Below are 27,301 nucleotides of genomic sequence, written 5' to 3'. Positions count from 1 at the left end.
TAATCAAATTCATGTTTCAGCCCAAGATGCTAGAAAAAAAATCACAAATACAAAATAAAAGTCCACTTTCTATTTCTATTTATTTTTATCTTTTTAAACTTCTTCCCCCCAATTCCTATTTTTAAAAAAGAAAGCTCCTCAAAGTAGGGAGGAGGGACCTACAAAACACAACCCTGGATATTTCTGGAGTACCCAGTAAGTCAGGAAGGGGACAAGGGTGCTGCTGCTCCGTGCTGTCCCCGGGTCGCATCCCCTGGCCCTCAGGATCATGTGGGAGTCCCAAGGTTCTCGTGACCCACTGGTTCCCCCTGTGCACTTGCCCCATGGTCCCTGGGGGTGGGGCCCGGATGTAGAGCCTCACAGAGCTTGCTAGGTCATGGAGTCCAAGCAATCTCCATTCTCCAGAAATGAGACAAAGGAAAGAAGTACATGGCACAGAAGCCAGAGAGGAAGAGACAAGACCATAGGATTATTTACCTACACGTTAATGAGAAACCCTCAGCAGCCTGGAAAAAGTGAGTAAGAGAGTTTGGAAGGTGTTGGAATACGAGATCAGCAAAAAAAAGTTAATAGATTTTGTATATGTTTTCCATAATACATTAGAGAACGTAATGAAAATCTCAGGAAAAAAATAACAAAAAGCCCGGAAATACGAGAAAACCCTAAAAAACACAGAAGACCTTAATGAAGGTGATTGTGTTTTCACCAAAGAAAACCTAAATCAGCCGAGAGCTGATACCATCTCCACAGAAAGGAGCGCTCAGTTGTAAAGAAACCAATTTCCTCGAAATTATCTATAATCCCAACGCAATTTCCAACAATATCCATCGTGGAACTTTCTAAGCAAATTCTAACATTCGTAGGAAGGAGCTGATGGACCAGCATGGTCAAGACAGATTTGTAAAAGGTGTCTGTGATGTTCAGTATCTCCTTCTACAAGATATCAAAACACAGTATTGGACATTAGTAACAAAACAGAGTGGTGTTGGTATTGGGGAAAAAAAGAGAAACCAACCAATGAAGCAGAACAGAGAGTCCAGAGAGAGAAGACACGCGGGAATTTAGTCTCCGATAAAAACGGCTTCTGAAATGAGTGGGGAGGGACAGGACCGTTAGCCCACGTTAGCTTTGGCTGCTCACAACAGAAAAACCACACGAATGGTTAAAACAAGAGAACACCTGCTTATTTGTGCCTCACATGGATGAGAGCAGGGGCACGTGCATCTGGGACGAGCATGGCTCCCCGGACCACATTGCTCCCCGGTGCACTGACCTGATTCTCAGGTTCGCCTGGGACTCTGGATGCTTGTGCCATCTTAACCCTTTCAAGAACCTGCCTGGACGCCTTACCTGATGCTTCCATGATTTCGGCTACTGATTCCTCCAGTAGACCCAACAACACCATGGTGGGGAAGGAAGAACATAGATACTGCAGGAAAGGGGAGAAGGGGTCACACAGAAGTTACTGATACATGGTCTCTGGGCAGGAAGGGCGAAGATGCCTTATTTGGGGAGCAAGGTAAAATATTTGTTTACCCAGTCCGGTAGTGCCTCCATTCTGTTCTCTGGGACAGGGTTGCCAGACTTTGCAAATAAAAATACAGAGCATTTAGTTAAATATGCATTTCTGATAGTAATTTTTAAGTACAAGCATATCCCCAGTCTTGCACTAGATACTAGAACATCATCTGTTGTTTGTCTGAAATGCGTATTTAACTGGGCACCTGGGCTTCATCTCACGGCCCGGCCAGGAGCGTCGTTTGTCCACTGTCTTGACGGCGGCATCCGAGGTGGATACCGGAGGATTTGTTCGTGGAGGCTGGATGACTTTTAGAGCCCATTTTCTGCAGAAATTGCTTTAGAAATTTGAGTCATAAGCTGTTGATGGCTGGTCATGATTATATTTTATTTATTTTTATTTTTTAAGAAGATTTTATTTATTTATTTGACAGAGGGAGATCACAAGTAGGCAGAGAGGCAGACAGAGAGAGAGAGGAGGAAGCCGGTTCCCTGCCAAGCAGAGAGCCCCATGAGGGACTCCATCCCAGGACCCTGAGATCATGACCTGAGCTGAAGGCAGCAGCTTAACCCACTGAGCCACCCAGGCACCCTATATTTTATTTTAAAATATAAATATTTCCTCCCCTTCCTTTCTTTCTCTATCTACCAATGCTATAATTTCCAACAAGGCTTGCAGCCTCAAGGTCTGTTTCTTGTTGATGTCATGGGAGTGCATCCTTGGTTGGAGACCTTGATCAAGCTTGGCTTACAAGCCTAGTTACTAGGATGTACCCCACCCTCCCTACTGAGAGCCGGAGGATTCTCAAAGAAGCCACTCAAAAGAATAGACGGGGGTGGGATGAGGGAGGCAATGTTCTCCATCTCACCTGTGCTGGCAGACCCACCGGCTGTGTTGGTGAGTCATTAGTCTTCTCTTTCAAAGCCTGCAATTATTCAATTATAGCTTCTAACTGCTTCGGTTGGAGACAGAAAAAGCAGCCAGCTCTCTCCACCTTGGAGAGCTCTAAATGATGGGATTCTCCATCGACTTTGTCTGCCACTGGCAGTTTTCCTTAGCAACGAGGCACTTCTCTTGATTCCTGCTTGTGGGCTGAATTCATGTCCATCTCGTTGGGCTTTGATAAAAGCCACGAGAAGGAATCGGTGGATTCGAACTTTCTGGAATTTTCTGCATCACTTCCTTTCATATGCTTGTCTCACGTCACAAGAGGCCTCCTTCCGGAAGGTGAAAGGCTGACCTAGTATTTTTCCTTCTCATAACCAGGGTCACCAGCTGTCCAACCTGCAGAATCTGAGTTCATAACTGAGCCTCTTCACCTCCTACCTTCAGACCTTCGCATATTTTGGGTTCTTTTATTTGAGCACCTCCTTTCTGGCATCAAAAACCTGCATCCGTTATGATTAGATTAGCTGCATGTAACAGAGAACCTATTATGTGATTTAGCCAATAAAGCTGAATGAACTATTTTTCATAAAAATATGAGCTGTGTCCGGGGTTGGCACAGCAGCAGCATGGACACCGGAACACGACCTGTCCCAGGCTTCTGTCCTACCATCCTGAGTGAGAAGTTTCCTTGCACACGCTGTTCTCAACGGTCCAAGATCCAGCTGCCAAACTGCTTCCCAGGCAGGAAGAAGGACGGGAGGGGAGGGAGGATGTGCACATTTTCTGGAAGAGCTAAAGCTGCTCTTTAGAGGGCTTGCCTAGGGCACCTGCTGGAAACTTCTGTTTACCTCTAATGATCCACTCTTCTTTGACATGGAAAGAGCATCTGTGCAGTTTGATACTGTGTATACTGTATTTGTATCTACTGGTACTACAGCCCCAGGTGCATCTCTGTCTCTATCTGTATCCATATCCCCATCTGCATCTGTGCATCCATAGTCCTGGAGGTATAGTCACCAGTCTAAGAACAGGGGTACCTTTGCAAAGAAGGCTTGCAGTCTTGGAACATGATGCTGGGCATTGAAGAGTGCTGTGATCACAAAAGGGTATTCACAGACACATGTCTTGTGAATTCTATCGGTGCTCACAGATCATGACGTGTCGTTGTCTATTTGTGTTACGTTGTATAATTTAGGGTGCAATTTGTGTTACGATGCATCGCCATGTAATTATACTGCAGTGTGTAACGCTGTGGAGGGAGAGCAGAGATAGGAGGTAAAGAAATGTCAACTAATTTAACATAGGTGAAAGTGCAGAAGCACGAACTCACATTCAAGGTTACTGCCGAGGTCACGGCTCACCTGACTCTGAGCCTGGGACTCTTTCCGTGAGACTTCTTGTAAATTTTACCTTGTTCACCCCTCTTCACCTAATTACTACGCCACACGTGGTCAAGGGCTTGTTTTTCTTTTCCTTTAGGTCCATTTACCTGTACCACCTATGCTGTTACGTCAACATGGGGATTTCTTAGGTTGCCAGAAAATTGCCCTTCATTGAGCACAGCCCAGAGCTACTCATCAGTTGACTTGGACCTGGGACCAACCCATCATCCTGCATCCCAAGGCAGAGTGGTCATTTTACAGAGTTGTTAGCATCCCAGGAAAACATGAATATTTATTTTTAAAACTCTAATACATCCTTTGTGTTCAACATGATTATCCATACTATTGCTACGAAGCTGGTATTTAAAAAATTCTGTGGAAATCATATGGATTCTAGGAACTTCTGGGATCTGCCTTGAAAGGAAGGGAGGGATCAGAGTCTGGGGTTGGTGGGTGGAAACTAATGGCCTGGCTGGGCTGAGTATAAAACCCCGGGGAGCTCGGAGGAGCTTCAAACGGACCTGGTCACTGAAAGTCCAAGTGCATGAGCCAGGCTCTGTGCACTGGGAATTATGCCTGGTTGCATAACACTTCCATATTGAAAATGTATTAATCAATATTTATTCCACTTTAAAAACCGCTATTGTATCACTCTCAGTATTCACAGCTGAGCAATACTATGAATTAAATGCATCTTCAATTATTCAAAGCTGCTCCTAACGACACCTAAATATTGTGTTTTAATGAATTTTACTTAATTTCTGTACCATTGGGAGACTGCTCTTGTGCAGCTTCCTCCCAGGCTACACGTGGTGTGTCCTGAAAGCCTGCTCTGGCTCCCACCCTCCTCTTTTGCTACTGAGCCAGGCAATGCGGGGTGATACTCTCTCTGTTTACCATGGAAGGTTCTGGTAGGGGAGTGGGCACAGGGAGGGGATGCGGTAGCTGGTTACCAGGTTGGGAGGTGTGTAGGAGGGAGGAACGGAATCCCCCAGTCTTAGGTTTCAGAAGAGGGAAGGGACAACAGAGTCATGTCACTGCTTTCTCTCAGGGGCTAAGGTCCCCAGATGCTGAGACCCAAACCCAGGATGGAGAAGAGAGTCCAGAGGAAGGAAGGGTTCAAAGTCTGTGCACTTCCATTGCTTGCCGGGCAGGAGTGCATCAGGCACATGGGGCCATAGTGCCCCATCCCTGCTCAGCTCATGATTGACTGGGGGGGGGCAGTCCCTCAGGGTCTCAGGCAGAGAGGCTGTCTTGGCTAGGCCAGGAGAGAGCTCAGGGCCAGAGCCCATACAGGGGTCAGGTGCGCCGGTCCTGTTGTGCCAAACCCTAACCCTACGTCGTTAGCATGCATCGCAGCTAGGACTCATCACCTTCCAAATACTATTTATTCAGTTAATTTTGTTTCTTGTTTGTCTCTCCCCCGCGGGACTATAAGCTCCCCAGGACCAGCGTTTCGATTGCCTTGTTCACGGATGCATCTCCAGGACTCACCTCGCGAAAATCCTTTGGATAAATGGAATAAATTAACGAACCCCTACCTGCTCTCCTTCACCGCTCACGTCCGTGCCACTGCGCTTGCTGGGACAGGTTGCTGGAAAATTAACTCAGAAATCTCAGTGGTTTGACAAAGCGCAGACTTATTTCTCATTCGTGCTGCATGTCCAGCCCCGCTTAGCAGGGCAGGCGTGGGGCGGGCTGGTGCTCACGTGATCACTCAGGGACCTGAAGTGAGGACGTTGCTGCATCCCAAAGGGTGCTGACCACGGTGGTGCTGGGACAGAGGGAGGGACAGACGCTGGCTTTCCCGAGCTTCGGCACAGAAGGGGCACAAGTCACACAGGTCCTGCCGAGCTTGCAAGGTGTGGCTGGGAGGTGGGGGAGTCCCTGGGGCGCTGTGGGATGTTGTGTGTCTGCCCACTCAGCCCTTTCACACTCACTGGCCCACACCCATTCACACCCACTCATGCCCACAAGGGGTGCGCTCCCATCCAGAGCCCCTCCTGCCCCCGTAACATCTCTCTGGCCGTACGCTCCTTGAAATGCCCAACGCCCACCACACCTGCTGTGTCTACACACAGCCGCACTGCATTTAGCTGTCCAGACTCCATTCCTCATGTTTCTTTCCAACCCAATTGGTCTTGGGCACAGCGCCGGGGAGGGGGCTAGATGCCATCTTTTGGGATACGGGGTCTCCTTGGCCATGTCCAAACACGCTACGGACTCCCACATGGTCGTAGCAATACTTGTAGTAATTCTCGACTGAGCAAACACTTTCTGTTCAAAGAGCCCCTTAGGTGTTCATCAGTTCCTGCTAGAAACATCGTTTGCATTGATGGAAGCCGGTGGTTTAGGGAGCCTGTAGAAAACGCTCAGGTTCCTTTGCTTTGCTGGGGCACCTGGGAGCTCGAGGTCACTGAGCAAAGTCAGGAGAGGTGCCTTCTTCCCTTCCCCCTCATGGGGGGGCAGGCGTGGCCGGTGATGCCACCCCCAGCGCAGGAGTCGGGGCCTCGCTCAGGCAGAGGCTGGGCACGGTCCCCAACCAAGCACTTCAGCAAACCACATTGTGCGTTCTGTCCTCGATACAGATCTTGACCTCCAAGGAGTCGAAACTGGGCTTCCCTGGCTCCCCAATTTCACTCTGCAACTCAGGCTACCTCCAGGTCATGCCAAGACTTTTCTGAGACTGGGAAGAGCTCATCTGGGGAGCTCTGCCCAGGGTGGGAGGAGATGGCAGGACATTGGGGAAGAGAGGGCGCGTGTCACCCCAGGCCACCACCTCATCCTCCTCAAGGATGTTCAGCATGGGGTCCACCTCTGCCAATGGCAGTGAAGGATGGTTCTAGAAGCCGTGGCTGCTTCTCAGTCCTGCTTTGTTCTTCAAGATTTGAGTCAATTTGGGTCCGTTGTGTTCCTTGGCATGCGGACTGAGATTCAACGTGTGTTTATTTTCACAGCCGGGATGTCTGTGGGCAGCGCACACGGAGAGTGAGAGGAGAGGACTGGGCACAGCGAGCCCAGTGGATGGCTGGTCTTCCGAGGCCTCAGCGGCTGGTCTTCCGAGGCCCGCCGAACTTCCCCGGGCTCTGCCATTGGTACCTAAGCCCTCACATGCACTGTGCTGATGGAGACTGCCGCCCCGCGCCCCCTCCCTGTGCTATGGTCTCTCTGTCTGCCCCGTATACACCAGCATCTGGTTCACTCTGCAAATTAGAGATGAAGATCCCTTGTGTGTCTTTCCTTCTTGGAGAAAGCCCTCTGTGCCCTTGGAGAGCATCGATCTCAGAAACCCCTGCTCGGTCTCCAAGTGTGCCTCTGGACGGTGTGCTTGGGTTCATTTTGTGATTTATTACAGAAAGAGCAGTTTTAGGTTCCTAGGGAAACCGAGAGAGAAGCCGTGTTCCCCAAGTTTCCCCATGCCCTCACTTGCACAGCTACTTCCGTAACCTGTCCATCCTTGCCCTGGTTTGGGGTTGGGGGTGGTCTGCTGCCTGAGCTACCATCATGAGACCAGAAGGTCCTCCCATGTGCCCTGGGAGACTCAGCATCTCTCCCCATATGCTGAGGACCTCTGGGTTCAGGTTCCAGCCCTGCCTTATTGAGTTCTCGAATGTTCCATCCCTTTGCTCTGCTCTCTGGGCTCTCCGGGGATCACCTCATGTCCCCGATTTCTCCATTCCCCTGGAGTGCCAGAGGGTCAAGGCTGTGTGGGAGCCACAGCCCATGAAAGGCTCGGGGCCAGGGAAGTTTCTTTCTCTGGACAGCACAGTGCGTAACGGGATATGGGGTGTCGGGGACCCCTGGACACGAGGTTATCACTGGATAGAAGTGATTTCCGCGGGTATTCCCGAGCCGCCGGGCCCCAGGCTTCATCGCCTTCCCACCTCTCTCTGCTCCATCCTGTGGGCTCTCATGCTCCGGGAGCGGCCACCCCGGGCTGTCCAGCCGCGTTTTCATCCCAGCAGACTCGCCAGGGCATGCACTCAGGCCTCCTTTTCAAAACTGAGCACGTACGGAGCTGTGTTTCCGAACAAAGACTTCTCCTTGGGAGAAGAACTCATGACCCCCACCCCCCGCCCCTATGACTTTCTCCTCTTGTCAGTGATGCTTTTGGTCCTGGGGGTCATAGACGGTTGGGTTTGAGATTCTGCTTTCTGGTCTGGAAGGGAGACCGGTGTCTGCCTCTGGCATTGCTGTGGGGATGGAATGGAGCACCCGAGGGGCCGTCCGTCCTGCAGCGGATCTGATGTGTCAGTTGGTCTGCCCTTGAAGCTATGTGCAGCCTGGACCATGAGGAGGATCCCTGCCGTGGTGTGGGTCCCGGGGCAGAGACAGGGACCAGGTGATCCTTGAATTCTGAGGCTGACAGGGCCTGGGTTGGGTATATTTGATGGCATAAGACTAAGGAAGTTCTGCCACTAAGGGAGGCCTGTGGCAGAGGTGGGGCGGGCACTGGGGGGGGGTAGTCTGGGGGGTGGTCCCCGGTGGCTGTGTGACCCTGACCTGGAGGCAAGCCCTGGCACCTGCCCTGATGGATAGGGAGGGGGTGGGGGTTGGGCTGGATGGGACTCCTTTTGGGATTTATTTCTTTTTTTAAGGATTTTTATTTATTTATTTGAAAGAGAGAAGGGAGAGAGAGAGAGAGAGCATGAGCAGGGGGAGCAGAGGCAGAGGGAGAAGCAGACTCCCGGCTGAGCAGGGAGCCCGATGCAGGACTCGACCCCAGGACCCCAGGATCATGACCCGAGCAGAAGGCGGAGGCTTCACTGACTGAGCCCCCCAGGTGTCCTTTAGGGATCCTTGTGACCATGTTTGACCTTGAGGGCCAGCTCTGCCTGACCGTGGGGGCTGTGGGGCCCTGGCCACAGGCAAAGCTGCTGTAGCCATAGGCTGGCTGTCATCTCTGGCAACATGTCGTCCTGTCTCGGGGTGCCTTCCTGCCCCCGGGGGCTCTGCCCCTCACCGCCAGCAGCAGCGGCGGCTCAGAAGCTGGCAGATGGCACATGTGTGCCTCAGATGGGTTGCCCGTTCCTTCTGCGGCTCCCCTAGGGGACCACTGATGTTCCCAAGAGGGGCTGTGACATTCTCAGAGAGTTCTCAAAATAAAATTAATTTTAGTACATTTTCACTTAAAAATAATAAGTGCTAGACTGAGCTGTGTGGGGAAGAGCGGGCTGAAGACGGGAGTCAGGAGTGAAGGTGGCGCCTGGTCCGCCGCCCTCGGGAGGGCAGCTCAGGTCGCGGACCCCCCGGATCCACCTGGGGGACCCCACATCCCCCGGAGGCACCCCTGTCCTTTGTGGAGGCTGAGAAGCGCTCCCTGCAGACCAGGGCTTCTCAGTCCCAGGGACCCTGCAGCCAAGTGCCGCCCCCTCCTGAGGCTCCCTGCTTAGTCAGGGCCGAGTCCCTCCCCCTCTCCGCTCACCTCCTGCTCTCCTGCCACTTTCCCGGCCTCTCCTCCCCTCATCCGTGTCTCTGACCTTCTGTCCTCCTGCTCTGAGGACTCACGGGCCCCACAGAAGCTGCAGCCCGTCAGGCCATGCTCACCCCCGGCAGAGAGTGTCTGCCTCCCCTCCTCACCCCTGCGTTTCACTCCCACAGCCTTTGTCCCTGTCCGTGCATCCACCTGCTCCTGGCTTCCCCCCCACAAGTCCCCATTGTGTCCCCTTCCCTTCCGGCCCCCTCCCTCCCCTGTCATCTGTCCCTGCCCCTGCCTCCCCTTAGTCTCTAGCTGTGTCACTCTCACTCTGTCTCTTTGTCTCTCCTGTCTCTGCTGTGTCTTTCTGTGTCTCTCCTTTCTGTTTCTCTCTGTGTCTTCTATATCTTTGTCTCTCGTCTATGTCTCTGTGTCTCTGTCTGTCTCTGTGTCTCTCCTTTCTGTCTCTGTCTCTCTGTCACTGTATGTCTCTCTCTATCAGTCTGTATCTCTCCTGTCTCTGTGTGTGCCTGCCTCTCTTTCATGGGCTTTCTTGCTGCAAGGCCCCTAGGAGGTCATGGCTCCTGTCCCTGGTTCTTAGTCATCTGGGGAAGCTGACGACGGGGGTTTCAGGGACATCTGGCAGGGTGAGGAGCCAGGGTCTTGGTCCCTTGGTTCTGGACTTCAGTTTCATCCTACAGGGACCCTCGGCCAAGCCAGCTGCCTTGCCTGGGTTCTCCCCGATCCCTCGCCTTCCAGAGCCACTGCCCCAGGTGGCATCCGCCGCCCTCACAGCCGGAGCCTGGGATGGAGAGCTTCCTGCGTGCCCGAGGGCATCGGCTCTGAGGCGGGCATTTGTGGGTCTGCTGATTCTCCTCGGCTGCCCCCTCCTCGTGGACCGTCTGGAGCGAGGCCACGGCTGTTCCGGATCTGATGTCAGGGAGAGTCTCGGTTTTACAGTTCCTGAAATATCTCATCGGCAGACGCGTCGGAAGAACACCTGGGAGGGGGAGACGGGGAGAGACGGGGAAGGAGACACGCACACAGCACTTTCCAGGTGCGTGTCTGCGTGTGTGCGTGACCCGACATGTGTGTACCTGCACGAGTGTTCATATGTGCACGTGTGCATGTATGTGCTCATGCGCGACGCACCACGTGTGCTCCCCACATGTGTGCCTGCGTGTGCGCGTGCACACGTGTGTGCTCATGCGTGTGCATGTGCTCGCACACAGATCTGCGCTCACCCATGTAGCGTGCTCACATGTGTGTATGCACACGTGTCCGTGCATGGGTGTGTCTCCCCTCTCTCTGGAGCCTGAGGTGACCGCCCGGGGAGTATTTTCTTCAGCGCGACTTCCTTCCTGGTTTGTGCCCTTCTCTGCGCCCGCCCGGCAGGACTCCCCCCGTTCTGAATCCTGGGACACGCGGCTTCTCCGTCTCGGTGGAGGACCTGTCCCCTGCCAGGCTCCCACCTCCCGCTCTGTTTTTCAGCGGTGACCTCTTGCAGGGACCGCGCAACAGCTGGGTGAGGGTCTTCTCCAGCAGCGGGCAGTCCTGCCTGGGTTAGCCCTGCTCAGCCCCTGGTCACGGCAACAGAGATAGCCGGGCCAGGCTTTTCCCCGTCTGCCATCACCGGTGATTCCCTGTGTTACAGAGTGTCGCCACCTGATCTGCCAACTTTACAGGCCCCCGGGGCCACTCTGTCCTTTACTGATAAAAATGGGGAACCTGGTCTCCATCCCAGGGTTGGTGGGAACCCAGTGCCGTGCCCTCAGATCTCCAGGAATTCTTCAAAATCCTACATTTTTCCTGCCCGACTGTCCATCTCATGCTCATGTCTGTTGGTCAGACAAAACCTGGTTTCCTCGAGGACCCATTGGGGCAGTAACCCATGGTTAGAGCATTTCAGTCAAGTTTTGGGAGCGTTCATTTGTAACCCTGAGTAGCAAACAACCTAAGTTCAAACATTCCCTACTTCTGAGCTCTTCTGGGGAGGTTTCTTTTTAAATTTTAGAAAACTTTTCATTTGGAACAATTCCTGACTTACAAAACACTGCCAACGACAAAAAAAAAAATAGCACAAAATATTTCCATGCACCTTTCAGCCTGATTTCCCAAATGGGAACAGGGTACACAACCGCGGAACGATGATAAAAACCAGGATACTTTGAGACTATGCAAATACCCTGCTTCTCATCCTAATTTTGGCATCTATTGATGATTGTTGAGTGAAAGATTATTACTGTGGTGTTTGCCAAATGGTGATTTTTCTATTTCCATCATTCCTCTCTTTTTATTGGTTGGAATTACGTCATTCTTTCTTTTCTTTCCTTCCTTTGTGTTTTATTTGTATTAGTATTGGCTCATGGACATGCATTTTGTCCTACAGACAACAGTCCATTATGGTCTTTATTTATCTTATTCAAATGATCTTAGATTTGGCCCCTGGGGAACCTCTTCAGTCAGCCCTTACGTCCTAGGTATGCTCTATCAGTGCCGTGCATTTCCTTATTTTTTGGTACCACAAGCTGTCCCAGGGCCATCTTGTATTTTTCCAGCCCAGCCCTGGAGGGCATTATGGGAAGTGAACGAAGCCAGACACAGAAGACAAATCCTGTTTAATCACTTACAGAGCGAGAGGGCAAGGCAGTGGTTGCCAGGGGCTGGGGGTGGGGAGACGGGGAGATGTGGATCTGGGGCACGGATTTCCAGTTGTAAAATGGGTGAGTTCCGGGCTCCAGTGCATAGCATGGTGTCTGCAGTTCATAACGATGCTCTGTACTCCTGACATTTGAAAAGAGAGCAGGTCTTAATTACTGTCTCACCAAAAAAGTAACGATGTGAGGTGAGAGACATGTTAATTACCTTGGTTGGGGGAAATATCTCCCAAAGAATATGTGTGTTCTGTCAACACATGCTGCCTCTTATTTCTGTAAAGATTTTATTTATTTGAGAGAGAGTGCAAGTGAGGTAAGGGGTGCGGGGTGGCGGGGAGCAGAGACAGAGGGACAAGCAGATTCCGAGCCGATCAAGGAGTCCAGTGCAGGGCTTGATCCCAGGGCCCTGAGATCATGACCTGAGCCAAAAGCGAGAGTTGGACACTTAGCTGATTGAGCTACCCAGGAGCCCTCACATTGTGCATCTTAAAAAATTAAAAAATAAAAGTTCTGATGGCTAAAAAAAAAAAAAAAAAATAGAAAGAAAGGAGGAAAGGAAGAAAGGAAGGAGCTATGGCTCCACTGAATGGAGAATGGTATTTAGAAGCCACAATCTGGTTTCTGGATGTCATTATTGACATGGTGCTGTCACTTCTAGGCCCTCTGCAGGCAGAGCTAGAGAACACGTGTGTGGTAAGGTATTAAACACCTGTCGTTTGCACCCACCATGTAACTTTTGGGATAACTTTTTATGTAGGAATCTATAACTCGTAAGAGAGTTTTAAAATTTTAGATGAAAAAGTTTTCCTGTTTCTTGATTTTGTTCTAATTCCTAATTTTATTCCATGGTGATCAGAGAGTGTTGTTAGTAATATTTTTTGCTTTAAGGACTTACTGATGCTTTCTCTGTGACTCAATAAATGGTCCGTTTTTGTGGGCATTTCAAGTGTGCCCGAGAGGAAAGTGTATTTGCTTTCATCAGAATATAAGGTTTGAGGGGGCACCTGGGTGGCTCGGTCGTTAAGCATCTGCCTTTGGCTCAGGTCATGATCCCAGGGTCCTGGGATTGAGCCCCGCATCGGGCTCCCTGCTCAGGTGGAACTCTGCTTCTCCCTCTCCCACTCCCCCTGTCTGTGTTCTCTCTTGCTGTGATCTCTCTCTGTCAAATAAATAAATACAATCTTTTAAAAAAGAATATAAGGTTTGATATACATATCCAGAAGTTCTGACTGATTGATTTTGCTAACTCAACGTATTTTATGAGTGTCCCCTCGGTGCCAGCCTTATGCTGGGCTTCAGGGACTCAGAGATGAGACCCTCACTCCCTGCTCTCACAGAGCTGGTAGGTTTATAAAAATCAAGGAAGGTTCACTGCCCTTCCTTGAAGAAACAGCCCTCGTTGTCTCTTTCTGCTGAACCCTTCCACAGGCTGACATAAAGGGATCTTGCTTCTGTCACATGGGGGAAGGGACTTCCCCATTTGCCAGCTGCAAATCTCCACGTTTCCACTCTCACCGTGCCTCTCACTACAGGCTGCTCTCCTGGCCAATGGAGCAGGCCCTCTCAGCAGACTTCATGTAAGAGCCATATTTTCCAGCCTCCTGATGCTTTGTCTGACTCCAAACAGAAGCAGGTGGTTCCCCGCCGCCCCCCCCCCATCCCCATGGGTAAAAAGACCGCTTCAGTTAAGCGTATCATTTTCAGGGCATTGACTCCAACCTTGTCCCAAGAGCTGATCCTGATTTTCTTTTTTTTAACGAGTCGAGCTCGTAGTCTCACCCCCTTTGCTGCAGTGTCCTATGGTTAACCCAGCCTGAGATCGCTCAGAGCAAGACCCTCCCTAGGCCAAAGGAATTAGCTTGAGGATAGACATGGGACCCCAACAGGGCCACCAAGGTGTGAGAAGTTTTCAGGGAGTTATGAGAAAGAAGGTGGTCACTGTCCTGTAAGACGGACTGAGAGCGAACCCCTCTCCCTCCATAGGGCGGAATGTAGAAGGGAAATCTGGAGCATTTGCAGCCATTTTGTCTTCATGAGGGAAGCTGATGCTGAAGCAGGCAGAGAGAATGAGCGGGTCATACCAGGTTCTTGATGATGTCGCTAAGCCATCGAATCCAACCTGCTCAACTTGACTTCCCAAGTCATGAGGGAATAAACCTTGGATTGTTTGGGCTGGATTGTTGGTTTTCTTGACTTGCCACACAAAGACTCCTGATGGGCTACGGGTCTGTGGAGCTCTCTGCTGACTGGTTCCCTGCCCCTTCCCTTCAGAGGGGTGAACATCATTCTGCCCCGCTGGCTGGGCTGCACCGCTGGTGGGGTCACTGACCTGCCTGTGCAGGCACTTCGATCAGGGGCACGCGGATATTCAAATCCCACCAACGTCCCTCAGCCGCTGTGTTGCCTTGGAAAAGTCAACTAACTTCTCTGAGTTGGAGTTTTCTTCCCTGTAAAATGGGACGAAATAAAAGATCAGCCCCTTTCTTCTCAGGGCTCCCACTAAGGAGCTGGTATGTACAAAACCCGGGGCACAGTGGGGCCCCAGCTAACATTGTCTCCATGTCCCCCAGCTCCCACCCCCTTGTCACGGGGCACGTTCTTCTGTACGGCGGGCCTCAGAGGAGATGCTGCCCTGCAGACGTCGGCCTCCCCGACTTAGAATCCCAGGGAGCTCCCGAGAGGAGAACAGATCCCCAGCATGAGAAGACGAACGGCTCAGCCATTTGTTAGAACAAATATTAGCTCAGTGTCGCCCAGGGAGAGCGCGGCTCTGAGTCTGTCGGTGTTCACCTCCTTCAAGGCGCTGATGAGTATGTCTCTGAGGACCTGTGTCCTGGGGGCAGAGTGTGTGGGGGAGAGGCCAGCCCATCCAGAGGCTCCCCCACCCTCCTGCTGGCCGTGTGGGTCTGGGGCTCTGGCATCCAGGGCATGTCCGCCCGTCAGCCCTTCACACGGGTTTGGGCTGGTGCTCTGCCTGCTGGGACTGCCTGCCCTGGGGCTTGGAGCTGGCTTCGCTGGACAGACGGGCTGAGAGTTTCCAGGGGACTCACGCCCCTGCTTCTGGGTGTCTATGGTACACGTGCTGACCCGTGTTTGTCCACATCAACACTGTTGGCGTCTCGGGGCAGGTGGTGGAGAATGTGGTGGGGTAGCCTTGCTGCGGTGCTTGTCCCTGGGGATAGACCCGGAGGACTCTGGGCTCAGCAGCACCTGGGCATCTGGCTGCTTGACTGAGCTTCCCTGACCTCCGCTTGCACACCTGCGTGACGGGAGCCAGCACGCTGCTTGCTGCACGGGATGGTTGTGAGCAGACTGAGATCGCTTGCAGGGAGGTGCCTGGCATGCCGTGTCCTTGCCAGGAACAGAGCGGTGCCTGGGTGGACTCTGGACATCCCCCACTCCCACAGGACCGCCACTTCCCCGTCAGGGCAAACCCCTTCAGCTCCCGGGCTCCATCGGGGAGAATCTCCTCTCTTCTGGGTTTGCTAGCTCACTGCTGGCTCCGTGCCTCCCCGGGACCCCCCCCAAGGCAGGCTCTGGAAAGCCTGCCCCTGCCTGACCCCTTTCCACCACCCTGGGGCCAGATCGCCTGGTGGCAACCCCAGGAACATCTCTCTCCAAATGCCTGCCGCGGCCTCCCCTGGGCAGGCTTGGACCATGGCCTATTGGCAGATCAGAGAGGATTGACGGATCTTGGGTCCAAAGAGAGATCAAGCTCTTTCCTGCTCCGTGACCCTCTCAGTCCCCCCCATGCACCAGCTTCCCTTGGGTACGTCAGTCCAAATCGGTGGACGTTAGGTCATTTCTGCAACCTAAAGTCCAGTTTAAGAGGCATAACCTTGTCCCCAGAGTTATTCTGGTTGAAGGACGAAGGGGACGTCACTCCAGTAATACACGTCTACACCTGTCCTCGACCTCACGGGGACGCTGGAGGACAAGACCAGCTTCTCCCCAAGGGACTGACAGCGCAGTGGCAAGGCTGAGACTGAGCGGGGACAGAGAAAGAACATGGAACCCTGACTTGGGTGCTAGGGGCTATAGGGACGTGGGGAAGCCCCTGGGGTGCTCCATCCCGTCCTCAACCCTCCCCTGCTTTACCTGCTTCCCAGGCACCTGGATTGGGCTCGGCGTCTGCAACCCAGAACATTCCAGCTGGCTGATGTCCCGCCGCACCACAGAGATGCCGGCATATTTCTCTAAAATGCTAATGGACGGCATCACTGCCACCTGGATTGTGCTTCGTCTGTCACGGTGTAGCCTGAGATCACGGGACGCTGGAAGTCATTGGGCGACAGATCAGGAAATGAAGAAATACTTCATGGCCATTAAAACTCATGTTTTTAAAGACTAGATACATGGAACAATCGCCTCACGAGGAAAGGAAATCTGGATTCGAACTCTGTGGCCACACGTGCAGGGACCACATGGAGTTCCCGAGAGCGGGGCCGCCGTCGTCTGGGGAAACGCAATGAGAGCTGTTTCCCATTGTAACATACAGGAGACTTTTTATGCTTTGGTCTTTCTTGCTCGTCATTTATTTCCAAAGCCCAACAGAGCGCCTGGCGTGGAGTCGGCACCTCAAAATATTTGCTGGGCATCATTGACGAATTCTTGCGTTTTTCATGATTTCCAAATTTTGCGCGGAAATGTTGCCGTAGATTGTGCTTCTCCAGAAGCAGATGCTGCGTAATGGCTGGAGGGCAGGGGGTTTGCTGGGTGGGGATCTCAGGCAGGGGGTGGCCGGCAGCGGTGGGAGGAGAGGCTGGCAGGGGAGGGAAGCCCAGCAGAGGGTCCCCACAGCAGGCGAACGCAGTGGGCAGCGGTGGCTCGGGGACACTGAGGAGCATGGTTTCAAGTCAGCGTCTGAGGAGCGAGGAAGCTGCCATGTGTCCTTCAGTTCTTGTCCTTGGCAGGGCGCTGAGCCCTCTGGAGCCAGGAGCAGGACATGCCCATCCTCCCCCTGAGCGGCCAGTGCGGGAGCGGAGCGCAGGGAAGGGCCAGGGCTCTGGCAAGTCTGCTGCAAAAACGAGGATTTAGAGATAATAGAAAAATGTCTAAAAAGCTTTGCATGCAATTGTCACTGCCCTGGAGTAAGTTCCAGAATCTCTCCGGGCGTCCGTTACATCAGGTGCCCAGTGGGAGAGAGCTGTGTGCACGCGTGAGTTCCCCCTCAAATCCACGGGGAGGCCCTCAGCGCCAGCGTGACTGTCGGCGGAGGTAGAGATCGCAGACAGGAGCAGCATTAGGTGAGGCCGTAAAGGTCGAAACAGGGGGCCCTCACCCCACAGAGTGGCTGTCCTCGGAGGAGGGGGGGCCTCTGGCATGTGTAAAGGCAAGGGCTGCGAGGTCAGGCACCAAGTCCTCTTGTGTCTGGAGTCAGAGGGAGGCAGAGGCAGCGAGAAATGAGACGCACACAGGAGGCTCTTTTGGGGGCACAGGGGGAGGCAGACAGGTGGGGGGGGGCTTAGTCCCTCACCCCAGGCAGGGAACAGCTCAGTCCCCCTCTGTGGACACAGACTTTCCCCGCTGGCGTCGCACCGGCGGCTAACCCCCAGCACAGCCCGGCCGCCCCCTGAGCTCTGACTCCACCAAGACCCCAGACTGGGCTGCATCCCGACCCAGGCAGCTCCCGGGAGAGGGTCCACGGCTCTTGTCTGCGAACCTTCCTGAGCGCAGTCCCCTCACGTGGTTTGGTTCTGCCTCTGGCAACTGCGTTTCTGCTTCTTTGTTCACCAGGAATGGACCGGTGTGAGTATTATCACGAATGTGCTGCCGTCGGTGTTCACGCGCGAGACCTGCTGTCGGGGAGGGCGGCGCGCCCGTACGTACAAACCCGTTACCCTCACAGGGTCCTTGCGTGGCGCGCAGTCCGGTTATAGCCCCGCCGTGGGATGTCCAGACGTTCAGCTGCCTCGGGCCGGGGTCTGCTGCATTGCACGTGAGACGTTAGTTCATTTAGGGTTGGGTTTGGGGAGGAAATGAAAGCTGTGCCTACACCCCCTGCCCAGGGCTCTGTTGACACTCTGAGACATGAGACCTCAAAGGTGAGACACGGGGGCGGCTTCAGAGCCTGTTGGTCCCGGGAAGCCGGATGCTGGCCATTGGCTGGAGGTGACCATCGGTAAGGCCAAGTCTCGGAGCTCTGAGCCTGGGTCCTGGACTCTGTTCTGTCGTGAAGTGTCCCAAGCTCTCGGCTGGGCTCAGCCCTCCCCCCACCCACGGCTCAGCTCCCCTCGAGGCTCCAGGGTCAGAGACCCCAGGATCCATCCTGGGCTCAGCCAGAAGGTGCTGGAAGCCTCTGTCCCCTACATGGCCGACAGTGCAGCTCCGTGTTCCTGCACCAGCCTAAGCTTCCCCCAGTGGCCGTGGATGCCCCAATTACCAGCAAGTCATGAGCACTGGGAAGCAACTTTCTCTGCATATTGATGCGGCCGCGTCTGTGTGCACCAGCCAGCCGGCCCCCCGCGTGCTGCTCCCGTGATCTGCTCTGCAGAACCAGGAAATTTCCTGGCTGGACCTTGGTGGGAAGTCGAAAAGCGATGTTAGCTTCTCCTGCTCTTAATTAGGGCTGGGCTTTCACTGGTAAATCACTGATCGTTATCAGTGAGCTTGTAATTTTATGTCCCAGGATTAGAGGCTGGTGATTAAAGCACAGAGCGTGGGGCTGGGCATTCCTTTCATCTCCGTAATCCATTCCACCGACCTTTTCCTATAACGTCACTGGGACGGCCTGAGTGGTGATGTCCCCTTCCCTTTGGGGGAGCATAGGCCTGTGTGCCCTTGACCGTCAGCAGTGGTCAGCCCTCCTGGCTGTGAGGGTGAGCTGGTGGCTCATCAGGGCTTGTTCAGAGAGGTGGCTTGGGCTGGCCTGGGAGCTCCGTCTCCTGCTGGCGTCCTGGGCAAGCCGATGGCTGCGTCAGAGGTCCGCAGGGGTCCCACGCAGTGCAGGTGAGCTCACGGGCTCCACCAAAACCATGCCAGGATGGGGAGGCCTCAGCTCCACTTGGGCCCTGGTGCTCTGACAGGACCCTGAGTTGGGACCCCTCTGTGGGGCAGAGCTGGCCGTTTGGTCCCCCTCCTCCCGTTCTTCCTCTGTGACACCTGACTCGGCCTCTGCTGGTCTCCGTCCAGGGGTGGGGGTGACATCTTTCCCCACTTTGAGGGTTGGGTTTGGGGCTCAGTCCCCCTGCCCAGCACCGTGCACTCCCCCGTGTGGCCATGACCATTGGCTCAGGTACAGGGTAACCGCGAGTGGATCCCGGGAAGCTCAAATCTGCCGGGGGTCCTGGCTCATCGCGGAGCTACAGCCCGCGGAGCTACAGCTCACGGACCAGGAGACACCCACAGCTGGGTATGGACGCCATCCACATCCCGATCTTGAGAGAATATGGGGGGTCGGGAAGGGGCTTTGGATATTCTTGAGAAGAAAGGCAGGACGGAATGTGTAGAGCCAACCGGGGAAGCCATGTCGATGGGCCTCCGAACTAGTGCACTGAACGGAGGCCGCCAGCTTGTTCGAGCCGGAGGCCCAGTGGCTCTCGGGGAAGCCTTCCTGGCACAGTGGGGCTGGGTGGGACCCACCAGCAGGTTCGATGTCCGTCCCCTCCTGGCCCTGCTCCCCGGAGTTCCCTTCCGGGAACTGGATTCCTGCCTGTCCCCAGCAGGGGCACGACGCAGTCAGGAAGGTGAGGTTGCAGGCGAGTGGTGACTCCTGTTACTGTGTCTCCTTCCCAAGTACGCTGGCAAGTGGCTGTGAGCTCTGAGTGTGACCTGCAGCTCGCGGAGGAACCCGGCCCTCTCCTCTAGTCACGTTGCTCCGGGGAAGCCTGCGGCCCCGGGTCCCATCTTTGTCCCACTCTGGTGCCTCCAGTACAGTGGCCGGACTGCCCTAGACCCCGGCCCCTCCCTGTACCTCTGTCTTGTGCCCCACTTGGCTGCTGGGGGCATGAGGACAGGCCTGGCTGGTTTCTGATCCTTGCCCTGGACCAGGTGCCCTCAGCAGTGTCCCTTATGGCTGGGGACACGCGGCCTTAGGTCCAGTGTAGGGGAGGCATGGGGCAATGTTTTACACCACTGAAGGACTCAGCCCAGGGCCCACCCTCTGTTCCCCATTCTCTCTAGACATCTCGCTTTGCTTTTTCCTTTATGAAAAAATCATCAAAGCCCGTGGATGGCTGACAGCCTTTCTGAAAGTTGGGAGGACAGATGCAAAGGAGAGGAGCCTGCTGAGATGCAGATAACGCTCAGGGCTTCTGACGGAGGCAGGCCTAATTAAAACAAATCTTTAAAGCGCAGAACCCAGACACTGGCCGCGGAGGCAGAGGAGATCTGTGCGAGGGACGCTCCTCCTTAGGAGAGCTGCCTGGGATGCCGGCCGCGCACCTGCTGCCTCCCGCCCCGAGCAGCCCCGGCTTCCACCCGGAAACCTGCAGCCAGAGCTCTGGGAGACTGGGCACACAGCCAGCCGGGAGACCCCCTCAGGCAGCAGCTCAGTCAGGGACCTTGCCTTCCTGAGGCTCTCGAAGGGGTTTTCTGGGTCCGAGCCCACATCTCAACAGGGCCGTCCTTCAGATGCGCCCGATGCCTGCCTCAAACACTCCCGTCTGACATCAGCGTCCCACTGTCCCTTCCCATCGGCACCCCGGGAGATGGTCCTAAAGGACCTCAGAGCCCATGCTACGCTCTGGCCCGAGGTCCTGAGGCTGAGCTGAGCCCGTGGGGACTTGACCCTGCCCTGACTCCCACCCGGAGGCAGTCCCCAGCTGCGGTTTCTGTCCTTTCTTCTACCTTACGACTTTTGTTTTGTGTTATGCTCGCAGGGAATGGTGACACAACGTAAGACTAAGTATTAACCACTGAAAACGTGGGACTCATGGCTACGTGGTGGGTTCACAACATTATGCAGCGACCTCTACCTCGTTCTGAGACAGTCTTGCCACCCCGAAAGGAAACCCCACACTGGCTAGATCCTGGTCCCTCCCTCCTCCAGCCCCAGGGTGGCCCCGAGTCGGCGTCCCGTCTCTGTGGATTTGGCTGCTCTGCACATTCCTGCACAGATGGGATTGTACGGTAGGTGGGCTCTCGTGTCAGTCTTCCATCCCGTGCCATGCCTCCACGTGCACTAGAAAGTGCAGACCTTCCTAGTCCGTCCTTGTTCTTGCTGTGGCCGAGGGACGTTCCGTTGCCCGTGTGTACCCCTTCTGCTTATGCGATAGTCTGTCCGTGGACCTTCCCACCTCTTGGCTGTCGCGAGCGGTGCTGCCCTGAGCGCTCGTGGGCCGGGATCTGTTTGTCTCCGTCTTCGGTTCTTGGGAGTCTGTGCTGGGAGCGGGAGCGCTAGGGTCACATGTGGTTCTGTGTCTAACACCCAGAGGGAGCCCCTGTCGGGGTCAAGGTCACCGCTCCAGGGCCCAGGCAGGTGCTTGTGGGAATGTCTTCATGGGGTCAGTGGAGTTCCAGTGCGGGGCACGGGTTGAGATCTCTAGAGTCCTCAACGTGGGGCTCTGGGGGGCCCTGGGGGCCGCTCCTGGCCGTTGGGTGGTACCAACATTTGTGTGCCTTCGTCTCGGCACGAAGTGCAGTGGCCAGCGGCCGGCTCTGCGCTGGCGTCGTCACCCTCTAGCGAGACGGCTTTCGTTGCTACGTGGAGACTCCCGCTGTTGCTAGGCTGTCTTCTGTTTCATGTGTGTCTCACCATTTCTCCCCCTGGCAAATAATCAGCACCCAATTAATTCTGAATTTCTCATTGTTTGCTGCAGCTGTCGAGCTTCTTGCACGAGCAGCAGGTGATGGCTCGGTGTTTTCCCCGTAATGAACTGTGAGGATCTGCTGGGTCACTCCTGGTTTTGGGGAGAAGAGCAAATGAGAGCGACAGGCCTGGACACATGGGGAGAAATCGAGAGAGACAGAGAGAGAAAGAGAAGGGGGCGGGGAGATGCAGGGGCACAGAGAGCGAGGGAGAGGCAGAGAGAAAAAACATAAAGACAAAAGGATTTAGAAACAGACATAGGCGCATCAGAGTCAGTCACAGATGGATACACGGTGACGCTCAGAGAAACACAGTTGCAAAGGCAGAGAGAGAGAGAGAGATTGACAACCCCCGACACACACAGACCTACAGAGAAAACACAACAAGGGACGCAGAGGCGCAGAGCAGGGATGGAGAGACAGAGAGCAGGAAGCAGATGCTGGGTGACTCCACAGCCCATTGGGTCTGGGTCACTGAGGGGCAGCAGGGCGGGGAGGGGGGGGTCAGAGGATGACCAGAGCTGACATCACTGGCACCCACAGGCACCCAATGCAGTCCCAGGAGATACTCAGGCATCACCTCCCTGATCACCCACACCCTCCTGGGATACCAGCCCCCCAGCAACCCCATTCTCCAGGCGGGGAAACTGAGGAGGTTCAGAATGATTAGATGCTGCACACGGGTCCACACAGCCGGCGAGAGGCGGGATGAAGTGTGAGACCCAGAGTTCTCTGCCTCTAAAGCCCCAGTTCTTAACCCCCGTACCCTACTACTCCCCAGGAGACCCACACTTTCCGATCGGTTCTGCTACTCACAAGCTGTGCGGCCACAGGCGAGTCCCTTTGCCTCTCTGGGCCAGCTGGATCCAGGGCTCACTCCATCTGGTCCCCCAGATTCTGCTTCTGGACATTTCCACATCTCCTCCTCCCCCCAGCTCAGTCCTTCTGTGTCATTAGGAAACCGTTGGGAACCCTCTCTCCCATTCCTGCTGTAAGACTCATTATCACATCAGGCTGCAAGTTGCCTTGAACAAGGGAAGAGGTGACAGGCTCGTTCCTGGGACCAGAAGGGCGTTGGCCTCGGAAGAGGGCCAGTCTGGAGGGGAGATATTTTGGGAGAACAAGACAGCTCCAGCTTGAGCCAAGATGCACCAGCAGGGACCACACCAAGTAGCTGATCCTGTCCTGTGCACCTCCGGGGTACAGCGGGAGTCAAAAAGGAGGGAGGGGACACCCCCCTTCTTCCGTGTCCTGGCCACTGTCCCTGCGCCTTTGCTTCCACCGTCCAGAACTGAGGTCTGGCCAGTCACTAATTTGTCTGATTTGACTATAAGCCGCACGAGGGTGTGGCTTCGCGGGCTCTTTGCTGACCGCCTTGTCTCCAGGGTCTGGTGCATAACAGCTACTCAGTAAAACATTTGCTGGAAGAATGACTGCAGGACTGGGTAACGATTCTCAGAACCTCAACGTCTCCAGTGTCGGCTGTCCTCTGGCGGGGGTGGGGTGGGGAGCCCTGCAGAAGCTGGGGGACCCTCCTGGTCTCTTTCAAGAAAAAATGCTTTAGAAATGGTGGCAAGCTTTCCAGTAGGAATGCTCCATTTGTGCTCCAGCTTGGTGGGCCCTGGAGGACAGGCTGGAGCGGGAGGCTGGCGGCCCGAGCTCCGAGGAGGAGAAGACAGTGTTACCGACACCCGGCGGCGTCAGAACCTGCAAAAGTGCTATCGAGAAAGGAAAATGCTGTGAACGTCAACAAAACTGTCAAGTTCACCAACTTTTTTTTTTCTAATTTAAATTTTTTTTCAGTTAAAGATCTTGCTTGCTTGACTGTTTTTTCCCAAACTCCCAGAGCTCCCCGGAAGTCAGTCAATATGGCGTTATTGTCATTTGGGGAACAGTAAACCTTGAAAAATGCCTTTTGCGTTCCGGATTTATGGAGACCGTTTGAACTGTGGTGAGTCCTGAAGAGCCCTTCGAAACACAGTGTTTTGATTTTCTCTATAATTTCTCGAGGATCATTAGAAACGGGGATTCAAGAGTTGGGATGGATTTTCCCCCTAGGCTGCGCACTTGTCTAGAAGCATGATTTATCCGGGGCCGTCTGTGAAGATGCAGGGGACAGGCAGAGGCGTCCATTTAGCCTTTTGGGGATGCTCACTCTGGAGGCGACGGGTCTGCCCAGATGCAAATGCCGGAAGAGTGGGCAAGAGCCCGTCTGTAAGTGGAGCGCCCTCCGCTCACCTGGGGTGGGCAAGTCAAGGGCTTTTCACTCCCGGGGTTGACACACTTCATCCTGGTCCCCCCTCCACCCCCACCACTGCTCAGAGCAGGCCACAGGCGACCTTCAAGTGTCCTTCCAATCCCGTGAGGTGTGGGGATTCGGGGTTCAGCTGCCAGCTCGTTATTTAAGTGCAAACCTTTCTGGTCCATGTCTCTGATGTGGGTTCTGGGAGCCTGGAAGTGGGTGGGATTGGTCAGGGTCAGGGTCTGGGGTGAGGCAAGAGGGAGCTTCTGGAGAACCAGCTTGCTGGCCTTCTTTTCTCTTCTCCAAGGGACCCTTGCAGAGGCATGAGGGAGTCTCTGACTTTGCCTGCAGGTGCCGTGGGAGCAGAGGCCGTGGGTGCCGAGACTGTGGCTGGCGCTCGGGGTGCTGTGGTCCCTTGGAAGCTGGCTTGGGATGTCATTCGAGGCAGGGAAGGACAGGTGTCCTGTCGCTAGGCTTCTCCGTGGACCAGGGATCCTGCACACGCCGCGCCTTCCCCCGCAAGGGCACATGGCCCAAACCTATGGGTGCGTATTTTGGGATCCGGCTCAGAGCATCCTCCCCTGGGATTGCTAGGGCCCTTCCGAGGTCAGTGGCCCTTCCCACCCTCTATACGGCCAGTACCGCACTGTGAAGGTGCACACGTCTGCCTTCCTTAAACGCCTTGGGGCTGTAGGAAGAGCTTCCTTCCTTCCCGCAGCTCCAGCGCCCAGCACGGAGCAGGCGCACAGCGGAGAGGTGGCTGAATTATTTTGCCCTATCAGACCTGGAGTCCCGCAGGCCTGAGTTGGAACCATCCCTCTGCTGTTGGTTAGCTCTGTGAGCTTGGGGAGTCTTCATCTCCAGTCCTGCCCTGAAGAAGGTCGAGAAGATGGGGTGTGGGGAATGGGCTTTTCAGACTGAAAATAGCGGCAGCAAGTGTGCTCCAAGCCACTGGCCATGGGCTCCAAGCACCTTATGTATATTAACCCTTTAAATTCTCACCCTCCTCCCCGTCATACGGACGGGGACCCTAAGCCTCAGACGTTAAGCCCCTTGCCAAGATCACGCAGCTAGCAAAGGGCTCGAGTGGGATTTGAACCCAGAAAATGTGGCTTCCGTGTCTGTAGGTGGTGTCTTAATTAAGTCTCTATATTTACTGCTGAGCACTTTATTTCAACTGATCCTCACTGATATCCAACCCGGTTTTGTTTCTGCGAGAGATGAGGAAATCCAGACTCAGAGAGGTCACACAGCTAGTAAGCAGTGGAGCCGGGATTCCAGCTGACTCGACTTTCCTACTGCTCGGCACTCCCCGACTCCCGGAGTTTTGTGGCAGGACGAGCGGAAACCCAGAGAACAGGAATGTCGTCCCCGAAGCCATGTGGCAGGTTGGCGGTGGGGCCGGATTGCAAACCGAGCTCCTCTTGACGACTGCTTTGTAACAACTGCCCCTCACCAAACCTTAGCAACATAGTACATCCCCGACTTAGTTCCTCGCAGCGTGGTGGGTTTTGTGAGTTCTGCTGGGCTCGCGCATGGGGCTGCGCTCACTGGAGGTTCCTGTGGCCTGGCTCATGGGTCAGGCAGCAGGTGGGGTTCTGGCCGGCAGCGGAGGCTCCTGGGCTCTCCGGCATGTGGCCTCTCATCTCCACCTCAGCAAGATGGGCTCCGTGGTGGTCTCAGGGCAGAAACTGGGTGAGAGCAGGGGCCAGCCCAAATCTGGCGCGGATCTCTCTTGCACCGAGTTCTACTGGTAGAAGTACGGCCAATCCCTGTGGATTTGGGCCACCATCCATCTCCACCTTCTGCGTGGCTGGCCTGGGAGGGGGGTGGCAGGGCTGGCTCTGGGATGCCCCAGCTTCACCTCACAGGCCTCTGACCCACTCTGCGGTCCTTGCCGCCCGGCCCCACAAAATGGGTGCTTTCTCCGCAAGCACGACTCCCTGGCAGACCTCCAGGGGCTGAAATGACAGACTGTTTCCAGCTAAGTGGGAAAAACTGTACCTGGAAGCATCACAGATGGGGTTGAGTGTTTAGGATAATTAAGAAAAATGTGCAAATCTTTGTTTGGTTTTATTTTCAAGACCAGTGGGGAGGGGGATCCAGCCCAGGAGGAAATGTCACAGACAGGCACTCAGGTGCAGGCCAAAGGAGAAAGGTCGTGTTTCGGTGGTGGTAGTCGGGGGTGGTCTGCACGATGTGAAGGGGCTACCGTTTTGGGGATGGAGGGTGAGCAGAGACAATGTGTGCAACCCATTAGCCATGATGTCAAACAAAATGGGGGAAAGAAATCCCACTTCCAGGCCCCACAGAATTGAACATGGGTCCCTGAGAGGTGTCTAGACACCCACGTCCACAGCAGCGTTATTCACGATCCGATAGGTAGAATCCTCTGGGATGAGGAGATCAGCAGATGTGGTTCCTCCACACGAGGGGTAGCATCCAGCCTTATAAGGGGAGGGCACTGTGACTCCCGCGACAGTGCGGAGAGGACATTGTGCCGAGTGAAATAAGCCAGTCACAGAGAAGGAAAAATACTGTGAGGTCTCAGGGGGACGGAGGGTCCAGGGGGTCACAGGTCAGTGTGGAACGGGGACAGAGCATCCTTTTGGGGAGATGGGAGGCCTTGGAGATGAGCTGTGGTGCAGTCCGCCCACGGGGAATGGGCTCGGTGTCCCCGAACTGGACATAGACAGACGGTGAAGGTGGTACATTTTGTGGGATGTGTGTTTTACCACAATTAAGAAAAAAGACACTTCGAAGCCCAGTGGCACAGATAATTGGGGGGCTGGCAGGACGTAGGACGTGGGCCTGGGAACCGTGGTGTGTGTGTGGAGAGGAAGGACAGGGAGGTTCCACGGACAGCGGGAAGGAGACCCCAGGCAGGGCAGGGGCTGGGAACTCACTGAGCAGGTCAGGGAGCCCCGAGGTGCCAAGCACAGGTGAGAAGTGCTTCCTTCAAAACGACTTTTTTCTCAAAAGCAAGAAAAAGCAAGAAACGCAGCCATGTCCTTCTGTAGCTGTGGGTCTATGGGTTTCCATGGTGAATAGCAAATAAACCCTTTTTAGGGAAAAACAGACACGTACATCTATTTCTTATGGATTGAGCAATAGAAGCCCTAACCCTTCCCTCTGGCAGGCGCTGCGGTCCCTCCACGGAGCCGCGGCGCCAGACGTGCGCCCGCCGGGGTGTCAGCCCCTGTGTTCTGCAAGGACCTCGCCCCAGGGAGGCGGGAGGTTGTGTTCAAGCTCGTGCAGGTCTCCTCTAGAGCTCTCTTCCTCCAGAGGCTCACCTCGTTTAGAGGTGAGAGAGGAGATGGCGTAGATAAGGAGGGGTGTCCGTGGAGCTGTGTCTGACACCCCAACCCCTGGAAAGGGGGAGTTTTCCCAGTTGTGCCATATGCTCTGCACCCAGGCATCCTGGGGGCCTTCGTCTTGCTTAGACCCCCA

The sequence above is a fragment of the Mustela putorius genome, unplaced genomic scaffold (genome assembly GCF_011764305.1).
Source record: "Mustela putorius furo isolate JIRA1106 unplaced genomic scaffold, ASM1176430v1.1 tig00000695_pilon_pilon_pilon, whole genome shotgun sequence".
Lineage (NCBI taxonomy): Eukaryota > Metazoa > Chordata > Mammalia > Carnivora > Mustelidae > Mustela > Mustela putorius.
This window is presented reverse-complemented; position numbering follows the sequence as displayed.